The sequence below is a fragment of the Passer montanus genome, unplaced genomic scaffold (genome assembly GCF_014805655.1).
Source record: "Passer montanus isolate IOZ18808 unplaced genomic scaffold, ASM1480565v1 scaffold6, whole genome shotgun sequence".
In the NCBI taxonomy this organism is placed as follows: domain Eukaryota; kingdom Metazoa; phylum Chordata; class Aves; order Passeriformes; family Passeridae; genus Passer; species Passer montanus.
This window is the reverse complement of record NW_024371037.1, coordinates 4,849,822-4,870,060: the sequence shown is the minus strand read 5'-3', so window position 1 is coordinate 4,870,060 and position 20,239 is coordinate 4,849,822. Positions and strand designations below refer to the sequence as shown.

General features: G+C 39.2%; 1 protein-coding gene across 7 annotated transcripts in view; it reads left to right on the top strand.

The window, feature by feature from the left end:
- The window catches only part of PLXNB2 (plexin B2), a 253,069-nt gene that overhangs the window by 109,653 nt on the left and 123,177 nt on the right, over positions 1 to 20,239 (top strand). The gene's annotated exons all lie outside the window — the stretch shown is intronic.

Here is a 20,239-nt window from a genome sequence, read left to right as displayed (position 1 = left end):
GCCTGGCATGCCAAGGCATGAGCATGCCCTTTAAGAAATGCATAAAATATCTGTGTGCTTGACAGTGCCAAACACTTCAGTCTCTTTTGCCGTTTTCCCTCCACATCAATTCCAAATAAATAGTTTGCTTGACACAAAATACGATGAAGTTATCTTGAAGCCTGACTTGGAGCCAAAGTATATGTGCCCATCCATGTCTGGCACCAGTGGGGCACATCAGCTAATGCCTGACTGATTCCAAAACCTACAGCTTATACAGCAGTGGCATCACCATTGGTGCCCCAGTCTGAGCTCCTGGCTGCTGTTCCCAGATCTAGTGTTTTCCTCCCTCCACCACATCCATGTAGCCATTCCCTTGGCCCATTTACAGCCTGGATCCTACTTGGCTGGTCTCAGCTCCTAGGTGAAGTATTAGGCAAGGAATATGAAAAGTATAGAAGTTTTTCCTCCTGGTGGACAGGCTCTTGTGCCCACTTGGCCACCAATTGCCCAGCACAGCCATACCTGCCTTTTATAGGCTCCAACTGTGACACCACTTGGACTGTCCCACCTTTTATAACCTGCTGCAGGCTGAGTCAGCTGAGGGATCCTGGGCAGTAGCAGAGTAGTGCTCAAGTTTATGCTGTAGCTGCCATTACCACAACACATAGAAGCCCCATAGACAGGCTCAGGATCCCGTGGGAAACCACAGGTCTCCCCTAGATACATCCAGCATTACTCTAGCATATTTACAAACTTCCCCTTTATGCAAAAAGAAAAAGAAGTAGGATGATGTGGTAATGATGAGTCCATAGACACATGTGAGGCAAGAAAGTCGAGTTCAGCCTGCAGCACAGGTGGTTTTCATTTAGCATCTAGATTGGCATTACTGTACTTGTGTATTTGCATTATATGACTGCAGGATTTGGAATGTGCCTGCCTACAGACAGGGCTTCTTATTTGCTAATTGCCTGCTCTCCATGCTTTAGACCTGAAATGTGTGCAAGGAGTTTTTGGAGGCAGAGATTGCCTACTGCAGGTGGGTCTTTGTGCTTGTTGCATTGTCTGGAAGAGAGTTCCTTTGGATGTTATTTTGAAATTTGAAACTGTAAGCAGAGGGGTAGATGAGAAATGTATTTTTTTCTCCCTGCTGCATTCCTTTCTCTTTCCTGACATCTGTGTACGCCCTGGATTTCCACCTGTTTTGGGTTTGAGTGTTCCTGCTATTCTGCTTTTCTTTTGTTTTCCTCTGTTCCATTTAGAAATATTTTTTCTCAAACATTTTCTTCCTTCTACATCATTTAACAAAGTTAATTGTTGTGGGGTGATCTATGCAAGTACTTCCAAATTTCTACTACTGTACAGCATTATCCCTGTGCTCTTTCAGAAAAAAAAAAAGCAGAGAAAAAACCTAAAAAAGAGAGTGAACTAAACCCAAGTGATTCTTGTAGCTGAGAGACTCTCTGAATCTGGATTTGCAAACTAATGACTAATTTCCCTAAGTACTTGCCTACTCCTAATTGCTTCTAGATGAGATTCTTGGATTGCTTGGAGCAAGCACATATTCTTTAAGTGCCTTACATGGCTACATCATAAGAGAATAATTCAGAATTATGTGGAGCTTGTGAGATGCACTTACCCAGGATTAAATTTGGCTTCTGTGTTCTTATTTTGGGGGAGGCCAAAACAGCTTGAAGATCATAGTCAACCTGAGAATACTCCAGATTTTTTGGCAAAATCATCATGTACTTTACCCTGCTTGCCCTTGTGGAAAAGCTTTGAGGTCTTTGGGCTTCTTGGCGCTTCTCTGTTCTGAAAGTTTTGCTTAACACAAACTAAATGCTGTGTATATCTCATCAGGGCCCTGTTAAAATATTGGGGAATGAATGATTGGGGTGCTTTAAAGAAAGGGATCAGGCCTGCTGGGAGATATTTGCTGAGCCTACTCCCACCTTCCTTAATTGTTACTGTGCCTGTATTGTAGGAGAGAATCCCTCCTGAGCACTCTCAGACCCTGAGCAAACACATCTCTCTCCTCCAAAACTTGTTGTGACACATCTGGTTTATATTGAGACTGCTGGGTTTCTGTAAGCCCTCCAGCACGGAGGAGTCTTTGAGACATTTATTCTGCATTCCAGCTCTGAGCTATTTGCTAGGGGAAGTGAAAGCAGTGCAGTGTCTGCCATTAAAAAAGGAAAAAAAAATGAAAAAAAACCCCAAACGCCCCACCTTTTGGAATGCAACTTCCCTTTTGCAGTAACCCACATGGAGGTGAAGGCTGTAAAGATGACAGAGCCAGGGCTCAGCCTCCAGAATGGAATAACTGTGTTGCTGTGGTCAGCACAGTATCGTAGTATTCCCCCTACATCTTTTAAGGTGGTTTGATTGCTTTACTGGTTTAACGCTTACTGATATTATTTTCTAGTTTACATTTTGTTCTGTTTTTTTGGATTTTGTTTGCTGCAAGGCATGCCTTTGACTGTGGTGGCCTGTCTTCTAGAATATGAATTTCCTATAATATCACTGAAATATACAGCTCATATGTAATTCCTGAGGAGAGACCTAATGCATCTTCATCGCTCACAGGGGCATTCTAATTTTGCAAAATAATTTTCTGAACCTAATGGGATGCAATGTGGCCACTGGCACCATTATTGCCTCTCCTAATGAAAAATGGATGTTTTAAAGTGGTGAGACAAATTCTATCTGGGCATTTCCTTTCACTTTCATTTAAGGTTTCTTTTCATCAGAATTTTAAATATCACATAAGTGCTATTAGAGATTTAAGATATTTATCTTTTTATCAGAGAAACAAAAAAAAAGTACCCATTAAAGCAGTTGCAGTGAGAATCGATATTATTATAGCACGTTTTGTTCTTAATTATTTTGTTGCAGGTTGTAAACACTAAAATACTTGCTGTTGAAATTTGCTACTAAGTTAATGTTCTCTTTAATATTTAGGAGTGCAATTCTTGGTAGCTTCTGACTTAACTAAGACTAATTATCTTCTTGTCAAGCACTCTTTTCCAGCCTTTTTGTCCTGCCTTTAGATGATATGTCAGCAAAAACCTAGTAATAGTATTTGAATTAAGTTTGCTGGAGGGAAGTAGAATTTCAAATTTTCATTTGATTTTACAGGGCTTTTTCAAGATTTTGTGCAAAGTAATCAGATCACTGGCTTTTAATTAATTAAAACAATAGTTTGCCTAAGTTTTAAGTACATAATTTTAAAGTAGCTATATGCACTAAGCTTCCCTTTTAATTACAAATCAAGCCAGAATGCTTCCTGTAACATGACAAACACTGACATAATTTTCTTTCATAAACACCTACAGCTGATGCAAATGGACTGTTTCTTGATTTCTGTTGCGTGCACTTCAGTTATGTTTAATTCATTGTATTCTTAGAATTTTGCTGTCTCTCAGCCCCTTCTGACTCATTTGCATAATGTTTTGAAAGGTGTTTGATAGTCTCTCAAACACAAGCAGTAGCCTCTGCAAGGCATGCTGATGTTCCAGCAAGGAAAACCTTGCATAGGTAGGGGCCTAAACACCAAAATAAAGTGATTGCATTAGAACTTCTTAATTGTAGCCCTCTTCTAATTCCTCAGTGTCTTTTCTTAATTGGTATTAAATAGATACCTATTCTCCTCATTTGCCTATGAAGCTTTTTGTTCAGGCTCTGTGTGCCTGAGCTGGTCCTACACAAGGTCCAGATGAAACATCTCGGGACACATTTCTCTTGCAGGTACTTACACTGCAATCACTGTTTCACACAGAAATACATGAGAGGAAGCTTGTGAATGCAAAAAAAAAAAAATCCTGTGAATTATTTTTTGTCATACATTCTGTTCCTTCTGTGTTGTAGTTCATAGCTGCCCTTTCAGCAGGGTCTGGCGGATGAGCCCAGCTCACTGGGCAGCCCCGCATGCAAGGAGAATGTGCCAGACCCCATGAAAAGCAGGGAGAAAACAGAAACACCTGCTCCTTGAAGGTTCACCAAAGCACCCCAAAGACACTGGTCATTAGTGAATGAGCTTGTTAAACCTCTGCCACCACTAAAGCTACCCTTGTGCAAGGCTTATAGCTCCTTTTTTGAAAACATTGTTAAGCTAATCTACTAAACTTTGAGGAGTTGCATCTGAATGTCCTCTCTGAAAGTGGTGTGTATCTGCAGTGCTCTTTCTTTCGGAGAGAATGCTTTGTTGCACTTTGTCAAAGAAATTTCCATTTAAAAAAAGAGTGTGGAATGAATATGAGAAGATCTTTAATCTACTGGTGGTTGTTTATAAAGATGAAAAGTGGTATAAGGGACTTAAGTAGCAGATCAGGAGGAAGCACAAACAGGAGGGTAAGTTATTTCTTCTGAATGAAAGTAAGAATCTAAATCACTCTGTGCTCCTTCAGATGACTGAAGATATCTTTTATTTTAATGAGAACCATATAGGCTTTTGTGTGTGCTCAAATGTGCAGAATAAATTGAAATTTGCTTTCTGTGTGCTGTCACACATTGTGCCTGGAATGTGGTTGTGCTTCTGGCCTGGTGAGATCAGGTTGAGGGGGTTTTTTTGTTCAAACATAAGGGTAATTCATTCTTCATAGTCAATTGAACTCGACCATTTTCAAGCCAGCTGCCAATTGTGATACATGCGCTACTGGCTTTGTGGTGTATTCTTTTGTCCCCATAGAGAGAAACTGTGAGCACTAGTCTGGTGACCTTAACCTTTTTGGAGGTAAAAATGAGTCCCTTGTTTGTCCAGACTGAAGTTTTCAATTTTTTTTCTTGCTTTCCTTCTTCTTTCTCTTATCAGAGAGTAATGTTCTTCCTTTAGGTGTGTGAACTTTGTGTAGCCTAGGAAAAGCAAGGAAATGCACTGATACGTCTTGGTACCAGAGAATAAAATTTTCTTTTTTCCTTTACCAAGGAAAGGTCACCTTGTCATCCAGTGTACAGTGGTGTGCTCATGGCAACTTTCAGAGGACCCCCTTATTCCATATGAAAGGGAATGCATCCATACCCAAGAATCCACACCCAACCCCTCCCCCCCCAGCCCCCACAAAAGCCACCATTAAAAGAAAATGTATTTGTGAATTTCAGATTGTCTCACTGACATCCTCCTTTGGGATTTATTTTCATCCCCTTTAAATTATGTTAGTGAGGAGGAGACAGTGCAATAACATTGTTATCCTAAATGGTAAGTCGGGGGTCTCCTATTTTTAGGTGCTTTAGAATGACAAAAGTGAGTACTTTGATATATGGCTTAACTTCATTGAATTAACTTCATTGAGTTCATTGATGGCATTTCAAACCATCACTAAGAGTCTATCAGACTTATAACCAGTGTTTCGTACTTTGAAGATCACAGAGCACTTCATGGAGTATTGTGAAATTATTGTGAAATGGTTTAGGGGTCTTGTCTTTTTTTCTGCATGTCCATGTGTGTTCCTCCAATTCAAAACTGCTTTTTCAGCTTCAGGTGGCATTAGAGAAAATGGCTTGTGCCTGTTCTGCTGAACTGCTGTACCAGAATGAAATATTTGGAAACAATGTGGTTTCTTTATTTGACAAAACGTGTTAAGAGAGGATCCCCAAGAAAAAGCTGATGTACCCACTGTTACTTGGTTGTTTTTTTTCTTAAGAAATGGATTGAAGCAGTTATTTCAATTTGGACAAATTCTGCATTCATTGGTCTAAGGCATGTTCTGGAAGTCTTAAAAAAAGAAAGAGCCAAACCCCTCCATTCTGCTACCCCTCTTTCTGTCCATCCCTTTGTGGAACATTGAAGTGAGCCACATTTGCATGATACAGTTTGTTTCAAACCTGAGTAATTCATATTTATGCTTGAGCTATGTGAAACAAATGAGTATTGGCCAGGAGTATGGTCTCACAGGAGGAACCTGCACTACCAGCCAGGATTGCTGATATTTGTGGAGGTGTTGGTGAAGGCTTCATCTGGAACAGTTTTTTCTTATTGCCTTATATATTTAAAAATAGGGGTATTGGTCAGAATTATTTTTATTTTCTAGTTAAAGGCGGGGGGGGGGTGGGGGCTAGTGTAATGTTCTGGCATTGTGGTTTAGCTCTTACTGCTGTACCACTGGATATACCCAAAGAAAGATAATGTGAAACAGGAAAGGTATTTATAGAGCAGTGTCTCAATTTTTCTGCCAAAACATTTTGAAATATGCATCTGAAGTTTGCAATCTGTTTTATAATGCTCCATTTGTAGCTACTAAATCTAGAAAGTTCTCAATCTTTCAAATGCTAAGAGAGCAAAATCACTATGTCCCAAGAAACTGAACTCAGTGTTGCTACAGTAACAGCCCCACCAAAATATGGAGTGTTTTACATAAAGATTGTTGGTGTGGGATTTTATAACTTCTTCAGTGGTATTCCATTTTAGACTTTCAGGTGGGGTTTTTTTCCTTGAAAATTGGACCCCCTTACTCTTTTCAAGTATTTTTTGGATCTTTCCTCTCTGATATGCTGCCTTGGTCACCAGATGAAAATGGAATAGATGCTCTTCTTAGTCTAGCATGAAAAGTTGGCCTTTAAAGCAGATTTCTAAGTAAATTGTAGAAAACCTAAGAAGATAGGCATGACATAATCACCACTCTCAATAAATTTTTTTTCTAATTTATTGGATGATAATTTAGTGAAAAGTGCAAAAAAAGTAGCTAAGGAAAATAGTACATTGATGAAACAGGTGAGCATAGCCAGTTTTTTCATGATGAACAAGCTTTGGAAACCCATACTCTAACTCTGTGATCTAATTTATTGGATGATAATTTAGTGAAAAGTGCAAAAAAAGTAGCTAAGGAAAATATTACATTATGAAACAGGTGAGCATAGCCAGTTATTTCATGATGAACAAGCTTAGGAAACCCATACTCTAACTCTGTGATCTGTGTGGGGTACTGGAGACTGGAGTCAAATATGGAGAGAGTATTCTTTCTTTCACATAGCCATCACTGGGAGGGAATAGTAACCCAAGCACCTCTAGGAATCCAGAGGAAGGGCTGGATGAGGAAACTGCTGAGACATAATGTGCAGAGAATTTGAAAAATAGAATTGCATGGGAAGAAGAGCACTCGTGGCTGGTGTGTGGGCAGTGCTGTGTCTGTGCCCCCAACTGACAACAGAGAAAGGTGAGCATATAGGCTTCTCTGGGATCTGGTTATACAACCCTCCCAAACTGTAAAATTCCTTTCCTCCTTGTCCTCCTAGACCTATGGGCTCTTTATTCAATTTGGGATATGGTAGAAGAAGATGTAATTCAAGTGGATTGGCAGTAATTGGGTAAGAAGGGAAGGAAAGGTATTCCAGAGAGTTTCCATGCAAGGATGCTGCTATCTTTTGACATTTGGCCAAGTCAATTATATATATTTCTCTGTACTGGAAAACCTATTTTAAAGGGAGAAGTTGGTGTACTTTGAGATTTGCCACAGCAAGGTACTGAAAACAATATAATATTAAAGATAGGCCTTGGTTGTTATCTTCTTTCTCCTTACTCAGAAGGGAGGAGCAGCTTGCTCTGACTATCCAACACCCTTTGAACAAGACAGATTTCACTCCAGTGTTTGCCTAGGGTTTCCCATACACAAATGTGGACCACTCCCTGTGGAATGACACAGAGCCACAAGTCACTCTGATGAAGATTGTAGATGGGATTGAAAACTTCCTGCCTCTTATTTCTTCTTTTTCCACAGTTTCATTTTAAAATATTTTCTTCTTGAGAGCTTTATGGTAAGTGTCTGAATGCATCTGCTGTGACTTTCATTTCACCTCCTCGAATCTGTTCTTATAGCAACATCTGGGAAATTCATTTAATTTACTTCAGTGTGAAATTACTTTCAATTTGTCAGACAGCAGCTTTTACTTTAAGTGTTTGACTCCCAAGTGAAGCACGTATCATTAGCTGATCATTATTTCAAGAGTTAAAGTTTGTGTAACTATTATTCTAACTCTCAGCCAAATCCAAATATTATGGTGACCATGCTTTAATGCATGGTCCTCTGATTAGTTTATTATGAAGAGATAACTATACAGTATATAATATATAACAGTGTTGACTTTTACAGCAACCTTTTTTTCTCTCAATCAGAAAGCACTGTTGTAATAAAACTCAGCAAAAAGAAACTAAGCAGGTCAGTTTACTTTGCCTTGCATTTTTTATTGGAAGGTTCTTAGTGATTTGGAATGGGTTATAGGAGAAGGATAGCAGGAGGTGACCTGTAATTCCTGAGCATTCTGGGTACAAACACCCATAAAAATCCTCTCAGGAAACTATATCTGTATTAATATTTTATAGTATGCAATTTAGTCTTCTGCTTCCTCTATTATTCTCCTATTTTTTTCCTATTATGCACATCACCATGGTACATGAGTATCTACTGCATAATCTTTTCTCCACCTGTCCTAGATGTATACATGCATAAAGTGGAAATTAATTTGCTGTAAAATGCAAACTGTAAGTAAGAATTAATGTTTGAGCTTACCTAAGGGCTGGAAGATATATACAAAATAAAGTACCATTGTCACCCTAAGTGTGCAGCAGTGAGCAGTACCCAAGTGCCAAATAACCAGTCTCGTACATTACTCTTCACCAGCCAGTTGTAGTCTGTGCTTACATCCTGTAATACTTTCCACAGGGCTTGGCCATTGCTAATTAGCAGCTGAGAGAGGGAGGGACTGGGAGATAATGAAAGATCACTTTTCCCTCCCTGTTTTTGCTGCTTTTCCCATCTCCCTTGCTCATACAAGGGAATGCAGAGCAGGGTGCTGGAGTGAAGCAGTCACATCTAGAAGGAGCTTTGACTCCCAGGAAGGTAGGAGGCAGATGGGGTTATACTCAATCACAGGGTCATGCATCCAAGGATGTTGGTGAAAAAGAAGAGGATTAACATGCCCTCATTTTCACTGTGTTGCTATATTTCTTTAATGTGTGTGACAGACTGAAATTCATCATGAACCCTCTCAGAGGGTCCACAAACCCCCAAAATAGCACTGACTCCTGCCCAAGAGGTTTAATTCTCCATTGTGTCACAGTCTCCACCACGTCAAGGGTGCTGTTCCCATGTTTTGACCTTCTCTAACATCTCAGCCAATTTGTTCGGTTTTCTCTCTGAGGAACCTCTCGTCTCTACCTTCCAAACCAGAGCAATAATTAGCCTTTCTCCCCAGAGAGTGGATTAAACTCACTTAAGCCTTTACCACCCTACTAAAGCAGTAAGGAACTCAGATTATCAATTTGCATAAAACAGTGCTGTATTTATTAAAATATATATGTGTGTGTATATAATTAACTGAGCCAATGCAATGCACGAGAAATTAATGGGAAGGTGGCCCATAATAAGGGTGTCAGTGATTGCTGTATCTGTGCAGGGAAATAGGAGTACTGTGAACATGCCTGGAATTTGGAAAGTGCATATCCACTCAGGAGCATTAGTTGCCTCATTGTGTTTAGATGACTTGTATAATTCAGAGTTAATGATTGAATTCATGTTGAAAAACCGTCTGCTCATCTGCTGCTTCTCAAAGTCTCAGGGAGACTGAGCAAGTACAAAACAGCCATTTTGAGGAGTGATACTGAATCTGAGGCAATTTTCTTACCTTTTAGCTCTGTGGTAAGTAGTGCTTATCCTTCAAGCAGGTGCACCGGAAGGTACTGCCAGTAAATGCTGAAGAGTTCTTCAAGGAGGGAAGTAATGAATGAAAGATATGGTTATAACTACATAACCATTTAAAAATGTCTTCCAATTATGCTGTGTGGAACAAGCATTGTAAGCATCCACTGAAGATACAATTTTCTGAGCTGCAGGGATTTATTGATTTATTATATTTTTCTCTCCTCCATGGAATTGGTGGGAAGGATTAACTTTCACTTACACTCTGATGACATTTTTCACTGGTACTATCATCCCCATTCTCCATCCAAATGTGCTGCTGAAATGTGGCAGGTGGCTTTGCCAGTAATTGCATGCTACTTCATTCCACTTTAAATGAAAGTATAGAGTACACTGGCCTTCCTCTCTCATCACTGGCATGCTTCACAGCCGTATGGTATTGACTTAGAAAACGCAGAAGAGTGGGCTTCCCTTTAAATTGCAAAGATGTGTTATCTTGCTCTATGTTCCCTTAGGAGACAGTAACTCAATTCCTGTGCAATAAGCTTCTGACTCCAGCATTTTTTCATGTCAAAAAATAAACATACCACATCAATTTTTTTAAATGTCCACTTTTTTCTTTTTTTTTTTTAATGATAAAAGAAACGGAACATGGTTTTGAACATTTAAAATTTATTATTTGGTGACTCGTAGGCAAGTTCCTATTACAGTATACAAATGCTGGATCTCATTCTGAGGCCAGCAACCATGCTCTGGTAGAAGATGGCTTTTCTTTGGCCCCAGCTGTGCTAAACACTGTTATAATTAGCACGATGGTTAACTTAATCAGAGCACTTGGCTTGGGAGAGAGGTGTTACAGAGTGCACCATAATTAGCATTTTCATTTCTTTGATCCTGAGTCTGTCTTTATTGACAGAAATATCAAGAGCTCGTTTGTTTTTTTTCTTTTAACACTTCAGGAAGTGGAAATATGTGTGGCTGTGAGATTATTAATTTAGTAATGATTTCAGAAAAAAAACAACAAACAGACCTGTCCCAAAGGAAGTAGAAGGGATAAAGATCTGCATGTATGGAAAATATGGTCTTTAGTGCTGCAGCATATGGTCAGGTATATGGCCAGAAAACCCCTCCTGGGGCAGCTGTATCCCTTTGAAGTTGTGTGGACAATGTTAACAGCATCTTGAACGTTTCCAGCATGCTGCTGTGGACCACATGGCTGCTGTTTGAGTCTGTAGAAAAGGTGGTATTTCATTAAAGTGAGGAAAGGGAATGTCAGAATTGTGATCTGTTTGAAAAAAAAAACCCCACAAACCCAAAGATTTGGGTGATCCTATAGCAGCTAAAACTTTAGATACTTGCCAGCTTGGTCACTGAAGTGCAAGCATCCCTTCCTATGTGCCTGATATGAGCAGGTGGTGAAAGCATGCAGCAGACCAGATGACTGCTGTTCATGAAAAAACATAACATTTATGCTGTCAGACAAAATGCTGAAGACTTCCAAACTTGCATCTGGCATCACTGCCTTGATTGCAGGGGAGGAAAGTTGAGATGCTCAAGAGATTCTTCTCATCACACACTGCAGAGTGGAGCAGTCTCTTGCAATGTCAGCTAACAGAGGATATTAAAAATAGGGGACTAATTAGTAGGTGAAGCTACTGTCTACCTTCCTGAGATAGTCTTTTTAAAGGTTGATAAGCACACTGTCCTCTTTGCTCACACTGAAGTGCCTGTAGCTTTGTATCTCCAGTGCATACTGCATGAACCATACCCAATTAATTATCTTAGCTGCTTCTGAGCATTTGTTCAGCAAACTGGAGCAAATGCTGTATGCACTCATCCTTATTGATTTTGGGATGGTGGTAGCTCAGGTATGGTTAGACACAACCTCTATATTTAATTTTCTTATGGTGTGTCAAATTTTTATTATTGGTTTTAAAAAGAAGGTATAGCAATGTTTACAATGAAAAAATGGGGCAAAAGTAGTTGAGGTTCTTCTTGTAAGAGCTCTTTGCAGGTTTTTACTCTTCCTTTATATGTATCTGTCTCCAGTCTTTTACAAAGAGGAAGAGCTATCACATACATGTGTTCTTATAGTTAATTTCAATCTGCTTTGCCAGTAGAAAAATCATATGCTAATAGAGGCTGTGGACAATGCATCTGTCATTAAGGGACTTCCTATATTATCCGTGACTTTGCTGGATTACTTTTATCTACTCAGGATGGATAATAATTTTTAAAAGCTTTATGTGACTAGGTTTTAGATCAATAGCAAGTTAAATCATTTATTTAAGTAATCATGCTTGGTGGAAAGTACGTGGAAAGACCCTCTCGCTATTTTTACAGGATTATTTTCATATCAGCATTAAAGCAGCAAGCAGTATTTTTGACAGTAGACTTGGAAGATACCCATTATTCAAGAGACATGATAAAAACGGTATAATCTTTTCCAATACCAATACAAAGCCAGTAATTGTCTGTTTCTGCCATTCCAGTTATTTATGTAATTATACTTAATGCCACACAGATTTGAGAAGAAAAGGCAATAGTTGCTGCTGTTTCAGCTTAATATTTTTCCATTCTGAGATCATTAAAACAGTAAATACCTCTCATGGTGGTAGAGAGAAAAAAGGACTATGGATTTGTAAACAATTGATCAGAGGAGCTGAACTGGAGGAGGGAATGTGTCTTTTTTAAGTCTGTTTCCTGACCACACAATTGTATCATTCCTAAGCTCACTGATTACGAGGAAATGCTGCCATTGCATAATATCACTTCTTGGATATTAATTCCTTTATTAAACTAAAGTGTATAGTACTTTTACAGTGAATTTCAAAGGTATAAAATTTAACTATCTTAAACCTGGACATATCTAGACTATTCTGCTTTGCCCAATTCTTCTGTATCACAGTCCTGGTGCAACTATTTGCCTTGTAGCCAAAAGGTGCTTTAATAGTAAGATACCTCCCATACTGTCCTGCTTGGCATAACTGGGTTGGCCAGGATTAAGGAGTTCTAGGTGGTAAATCCCTGCCCTCCATCTAATCCCACCTGCTGGAACAATCCAAGGTGGCTTGGAAATGTCCCTGGAAAGTATGCCAGTGCTTTCAGACTCCAGCATTAGTGGAGCTGCTTGAAAGCTTACAGGTGCATCTTCCTTCAAATTCACTGCATTCACTTGCACTCAGTCTTGGTTATTTGAGTTGCTTCTTAGCAGTATCTGAAGAGAAAGAAACTGGCTGTGTATCACATCTACAGCAGAATGCTCAAGTTAGAAGTTCAGATTGGGTTCAGCAAAACTGGTGCATCCATTTAAAGCAGATAAAGAAAAAACTGGATTTTGTCAGTCCACTCAAAAAATAAATGTGTTCGTGGATTTCATAATATAGTGTTCCTTTAGTTTGGTCAGCTAGTAGTTTTATACTTTTGTACAAATTCACCACTTAGCCTGAAAGTTCTGCCTGAGCTAGATATTACCAATTTAAAAAGTCATCCTTCTCTTTTGTTTATTTTTAATGACTTTAGGTGATGGCAAATTTACTTCATGCAAATGTGAAAGGTTCCAGTGACTTAATTGCATTCATTTCTAACACTTCTTCCTTATTTTTTCCCTGAATTTATAGTTCAAAGCTCCATTTTTCAATGGAAAAATCCTGCCAGCAGTAGCAGGAGGAAGCTGGGCTCTGGCATAGGCAAAGCAGGCAGAGGCCTGTGACTGCTGCTTAGCATTGTTTTCCTTACTGCCCAGTTGACCTGGATAACCTCAGCTTTGTCTGTTCCTAGGAATGCTCCTCTGTAGTGCTACAATGATGTTTTCTGCTTTGTGTCTTCCCCTAGCTCAGGTATTGAAAGATCTCATTCATCATCTTAACCACTGCATCCCTGCCAGAGTTTTAGCTGCGGCTCACCGTGGCCCTGAAGTCATCCTTCAAGTCACTGCTTTCCAGATTAGTTCACCACACTGCAAGTTTAACCTGTGTTTGAAGAAGCATGACCTTGCATTCTGTGACTGCTATAAGTAATGTCATTCAAAGAGCTACACAGAGCATATTTTTCAGCTTCCTTTGAACTGGCCTGCCCTTAGTCTGGCTGCTATAGCATTAGTTATATCACCTTCACCTTGACCGCCACAGTGCTGTTTGCTTCCACATCACCTAAGACTGTAGACCTGTCTATACACAAATCACCACAAGTTTCATTTGTTTCTGGGAGTCTCATTTTCTGAAGTTTCTTCTATTTAACTGCAACACTTCTGTTCTGTGGGATGCATTCCTCCGTTTCACACTCCTTTCAGAGAAAGAATGGAAAAGGCAAGTAATCTTTCATCTTGTGGCTCTTGTGTTATGTGCACGGTTCCTACTACTGCAATGCAGTTGAAGATACTGCAGAGGGATATTTAAATTCAAGCCAGGGAAAAAAAAAACTAATTAAAGTGAGGAAAAAATTATGAATGCATTTCTATTTTTAGGATTCGTGAAACTTGCCTTAACAGAATTTTTGGGCTTCAATTAATAGACATTCCATTTTTAATTGGAGCATTTTGCTGCATACAATATTTTAAAGTAAAGGGTAAGTTAATTGGGCATTTATTTGAAAATGAAAAAATTTTAGTCCAGGGGAGCTAGAGTGTGGTTTTGAATATGGTATTGACTGTTGTATTTGCAGGGTGCCCTGATGAAGGAAGGAATGATGAATCTGACTTCATGTTCTCAGAAGGCTAATTTATTGTTTTATGATACTATGTTATATTAAAGAATACTAAACTATACTATACTAAAGAATACAGAAAGGACACTTAGAGAATGCTAAAAGATAATAATGAAAACTCGTCACTCTCTCCAGAGTCCTGACACTGGCACTGATTGGTCAAAGAGTCAAAACAACTCACACCAGAAACCAATGAAACAATCTCCAAACACATTCCACATGAGCAAAACACAAGAGAAGCAAATGAGATAAAATTGTTTTCCTTTTTCTCTTGAGGTTTCCCAGCTTCCCAGGAGAAAAATCCTGGGCAAAGGTATTTTTCAGGGAATGTGAATGTGATGAATGACTGCATAGCTAAGGGGGCTGGGGAAGGTAGGAAGATGAGCAACAGCCAAATGATGCTATTGGACATCTTAGTTAGCTATGCATTCTGGGTGCTGTCCTTAACAACTATGGCAAGAAGAAGATATCACAAAACATACCAAAAAATGGATTTAAAATAATAATTTTTCACCCTGCAAGCTCTATGTTCATAAGTGAGTCAGGAGTTGCAGAACTTAAGAGTTTTGCTTCACTCACATCCCCTCCTATAGATGAGCTTCTAGGTTGTTTTATTTGTGCTCTTTCCTGCTACTCACATTATTCATGCACTACAAATATATAGAGTTTTCCTGCCCAGGGTGTAATGTCAACTAGCTGAGGTTTTTTGTGGCAGCCAGCAAAAATAACAAGGGAAAAGGGGAGCTCATGGAAGGTACTGTGACAGCCAGTGCTCGATGGGCAGCATTCTGCTGCTCAACAGGAACACAGCTCCTGGGGGGCAGTGCTGGCAGATCAGGTCCACTTCTGCATCCAGGTGATTTTGATTTCAGAAAGCTAGTCCTTTTCCCATTAGGCCAGATGGCTGGCTATGCTAAAGGCTTTTTAAAGGGAGAGGAAAGGCGTGCTTGAGTTTCCAAGACTCATATGTTTTGAAGTCACTGCTGCACAAAAATCACTGCTCTTAGTGCTGTTTAGTCATACCACCCTAAAAACTGTGAAATTGGTTAAAAAATTCAAATATCATCAGATCAGGCTTCTGTTTTCTGTGTAAGAGCATCTGCTTAGAAAAACTGGATTGTACTTTTTTTCAGAAAGCAAATAACTTGTCACAAAGCAGTGCTTTGTTCCTATCCTGGATGTTATCTTGAGCCACAGAACAAGGCTGTTGCTTTGCATTTCATGTGCTGCATTAACCTCACTCCCAAATGCTGGAGCCATCAGAGAACCATTGTTACCCCTGTACATGGGAGCAATCTTAATTACTGCATCAGCCTCAGAATAAATTCACAGTTAATCAAATATGGTGATGAGAAGGAGAGTGATAGGCAGATAAGCAGGACTATGGTAAAAATGTTAGCTGAGTAAAGTTTTCTTGGCACGTTGTTTGGAACCAAAACAAAGTCCTCCTGTTCCAAACACTGTATTCAGGTCAGGTTCAGCTATGTTTTGTTTAGAAAGCATCTCCATCAATCTGAATTAAATTTTTTTCAAGTGATTTTCTGCAGATTGAATTATCCTTTCAGTTGGGATGGGAAATGCTCCCACATTTTCCCCTATAGCATGTCATTAAAGAATGCCTCTGACCACTGCAACAATATGATGTTTTTCTTTACCTAGCATAAGCATGCATTTGAATTGGATAACTGCAAAAATTGCTTATCAATGTTGGTGACTACATTTAGCTCAGAAAGGAACACTAGCATTAAAGCAGTGAATACCTGGATTATGGCATTGTGAAGTTTGAAGAATTCCTTTTCTTTAATCAAGTGTAGACAGCCTGCTTCCAATTTTTACTAACTCACACATTTTCTTAAAAATAGACAGGTTCTACTTTTGATATAATACCAGTAGTGCTAAGTGGCTTGTGTCTCCCTCCACAAAGGATACTCTGCCCCTGCTGTTTCCAATCTTACTGAAATGTAATTAGACTAGCTTGACTTTGTGAAGTGGCAACATAGAACAGTTATAGGACATCACGAGTCACTTTGTTGCTTTGCTCTTAATGTCTGTATTTGAAATCCAAACATAAGTATCTTGATGACCCAAAAAGGAGAGCAATGATGAATAGCTATCTCAAGCCTAATGAATTTAATCTTTTACACAAAAATGCTGGGGTGGTAGTTTTCATAGAGATATAGTCCCATCCAACTGCATGAGCTTCTCTTGTTTGAGGGAGGCTCCTTGTTACAGTCAATGACTACTTGTTTTCTTTTCAATTTTTTTTTCTTCCTTCTTCATAGCCATCCTTGTTAGTGCTATATTGTAAGCATATTTTAAATAGAGACAATTATCTCCTTCTCCCCTTTTCCTTTTTCTATTTTTTTTTTATTTTGAACTGCTTGATCATTTTAGAGATACAATCACAATGACCTTTCCTAACAACTCTGCCAGGAGGACATCCAATTGAATGTTTCATTATTAGTATTATACCATTCAGACAATTGAGTGACTTTACTTAAATATTCCAAGTTCAAGAATAAATATTGGAAAATTATTAGACTCACTCATGTTTAAAGAATGAGAACTTTTAAATGCAAATTTATATGATAATGCTGAAACTTAGAGATATAATTTATTCTGGAAATATGCAAAAATAGTGAATTTTAAGTATATATTATTGAAAAGTTCAAGTAGTTCTTGCAAACTTGAAATATATTATCTTTCTGGCATGCTCATATTAAAAAAAAAATTATTTTATGTGTCTAAATGGTAACAAATGAGCCAGTGTTTACCATGGTAAGGAGTACATTGGGGACATAACCATTAGTCAAGGGTAATTTAGTTTTAGCATTATCAGTTAGAAATACTGCAGTTGAGTGGAATATTTTATTACATGAAAACATCTGTAACCAATATATCCCTTGGGAAGCTTACGTGACCTGTGATCTGTTTGGAAAAAAATGTTTTGGTTTTACAAGGCTGTTCAAAAGCAAGTATGTGCAGTGGGCTGTGTCCCAGCGAATCTGGAAGGGGCTCCCTCCTCTTTGTGTACCTCCTGGAAATTTCTGGGAGCTGTAACAATGTTTCTGCATTCCAGACTGTAGTCTTCAAGCTCACTCCATAACTCATGGCACTGAAAAAGACCTGGGAAATGTGTACAATCATGCTGTCTACCTTTAGTGCTACTAAACAGATTAGTGTATTATATATATATATATATATAATATTTAATACCACTTGATGCCACACAGTATTTACACACAGTTATCCTTATTGTGAGGCATCCTGAAACTGTGGCAGTCATAATAAGGGTCAGGTCAAAAAGCACAATGCAGACTACTGAATGTATGTTCACATTCTATTGAAGTATGCCAGTAATACAGGACAAACAGCATCCTTAGTATCCTTCTCAGGCCTTGCTCTGTTCCTGGCTGCTATTTTTCCCCTCTCTCTTTCAATGAAGCCAAAATATGTCATCCCAACTTAAATTTGCAAAGCAGTCACTTGTGCTCTAGCCTTCATAGTGCTCTGGCAGGAAAACAAAGTACTCAGATCTTAAGGACCTTCAGTCAAGGCTTGGGAACTTGGGGAGCCAGGAAGACAGAGGGATAGACAGCCTGAACTTGACAGCCCATTAGGTACCTGACCTTCTGCTTAAATGACTATTGAATTCTTGAAGATGTGGATTAATGCTTTCTTTTGTTGGGTGAGATGGGCAGACAGGCATGCCAATTAGAGACAGCTCTGCCATGGGGTGCTTCGGGTCCTGCAGTGCAAGTGGTTCCTTAGCACGGTATATCTATAGAGAGGAAATACTGAGAAAAACTGCAGCTTCTTTACAGAAAGGGGAAAATCATCACATTCACCCAGGATCTCATTTCACTATAACATTCTGTAAGGAGAGGCAAAACAATTTGTTTCTAGTTACTTGGCTATTGCTGAGACCCAGAAATCAAAACTGTCTAGTTTATGGCCATAGGCATAACACGTGTATGTTCCAGACCATAATATGTCAAGAGCTCTTTCAGCACAGGGTACAAAATAGGTTTCATGCCAGAAAAACCACGGCATTGCCTTTCTAACATCACTTTCAGTTCACAATCCTCCATGCAGCTCTGTAGCCACAGAGACCCAAACACAGGAGAACAGAGAGCATTTCTCAGCCAGAAGATCATTTTTCCCTCTAAGTGGAGTGAGCTAGTGCTGCTTCTTAAAAAGTCTCCCTGGTCTGGGGAATATTTAAGCCACAATCTTCTCCATTAAGTACTTTATCATTGCAAAGGTGGAGCAGACCTTTATAGTCAAATGGAAACAGATCTGTGGGCTCTTGTCTGTGGTGATGACACTGTGCCTGGGATTGGGCTAGCTGTGAAACCAAGTGTAATTCGTCCCCAAACTACCATCTGTTTGAAAGATATGAAAAGCATGTGCTAACGGGTTGGTGGCAGTACATATTGGTTGCAGGCATGGAATTAGCAGGAGTGTAAAAGTTTTGACCCAGTAAGGAGGGGTGCTGCAAGGAAAGCAGGTCATTCATGGAATGGAAAATCTTTCATTTCCAGTACCCTAAGAGGCAGGTGAAGATGAGACTCATGGAATTTTTTTTCCATGTATGAGACAGTTCCAGGCAAGGCAAGGCAGGCTTTGTGTCACAGTTGGGTAAGCTTTGTTTGGAGAAAGTTTATCATGAAGGAAGCCGCATCATTTCTCATTTGTGAGCAAAAGGGTTTCAAGATTCTGAAATCAGTGCCCAGATAATGCAGAAATGGGACAACTTGTTTTGTCTAGCTTTTTGAGTCTGCTTATGTCAGGAGGTAGGAACTTCAAGTCTAATGTTGCTGGCTCTGTTTTCAGCTGATGGAATATAAAAGGAGGCTATGGGGAAAAGCACAAAAAAAGTGCAGTAGCAGTAACAAGGAAGGAGAAGGTATGTTGTATATTCAGGAAAGCAGGTGTGCCTCCTGTTTGGAGCAGAAATGTTGCAAAGTTAGTGTTTGCACAGTGTGAAAATATCCCTATTGTTGCCTCACACAGAGGAGCTGTTAACAGGGCATACAGGAAACTCTTTGATCAAACACCTACGTCATTTCGTAGTGCTCTGCTGCAATTCAACATTTAAACTGCAATGAGTGTTCTCCCACTGAGATACTTTTTAGTCTCTAACATTTCTCTGGAGAGATACTCTGAGTAATTTTGAAAACAAAAACAAACATGTATAAATCCAACTTTTTTTTTTTAATTGTGTAAAAATTTAATGGCTAAGTAGGATGAAAGCAGAGTAGTGTCAGACCACTGGCATAATGGCAACTGCTTGCTGATTCCTAGTCGCATAATCAAGTCGAGGAATGCTGTAAATTAACACATGCTAAGCTTTTAGTTTTGCAGCAATTAATGATTTATGCTGTTCTTCCGTTGACATCATCTCATGTCACGGAAGCATATTTTAACAAGAGGTATGTAGTTCTGGTAATCCCCAGGAAATCTGCACACTGTTTACCAAAACCCACTTTTTTAAAAGAGTTGTGCTTTGCCAGGAAACCTGGAGCATGTCAGACTACAAAAATGCTTCTTTTGCGCCTGAGAGGAAACAGTGTGTATGTGGGTATAAAATCACATGCCTTCATGGTAAAAAATGTGAAGATAATTGGCCAAACAATGGTGTTTTGCTTGCAGAAGTGGGAAGCCACTTTGATGAATCTTGGGGGTCTGAAGACAGAGGTTTCAGAGGACCTAACTTCTTACAGCTGATGACAGATCTTCCTGCTTACCTACAGCAAACAAGCTGAGGAGGCAGCTCTGCTTCTCTTTTCGTTGTTGTTTCATCCAGATGGTCAAAACTGTATTTTAGTTTGTTCTGGATCTGATATTGCAGAAGTATTTTCAGTCCTGCAAACTTTTCACTTAAACAGTTTAGTGGCTATAAATGTGTAATGATCGCTGTTGTTACC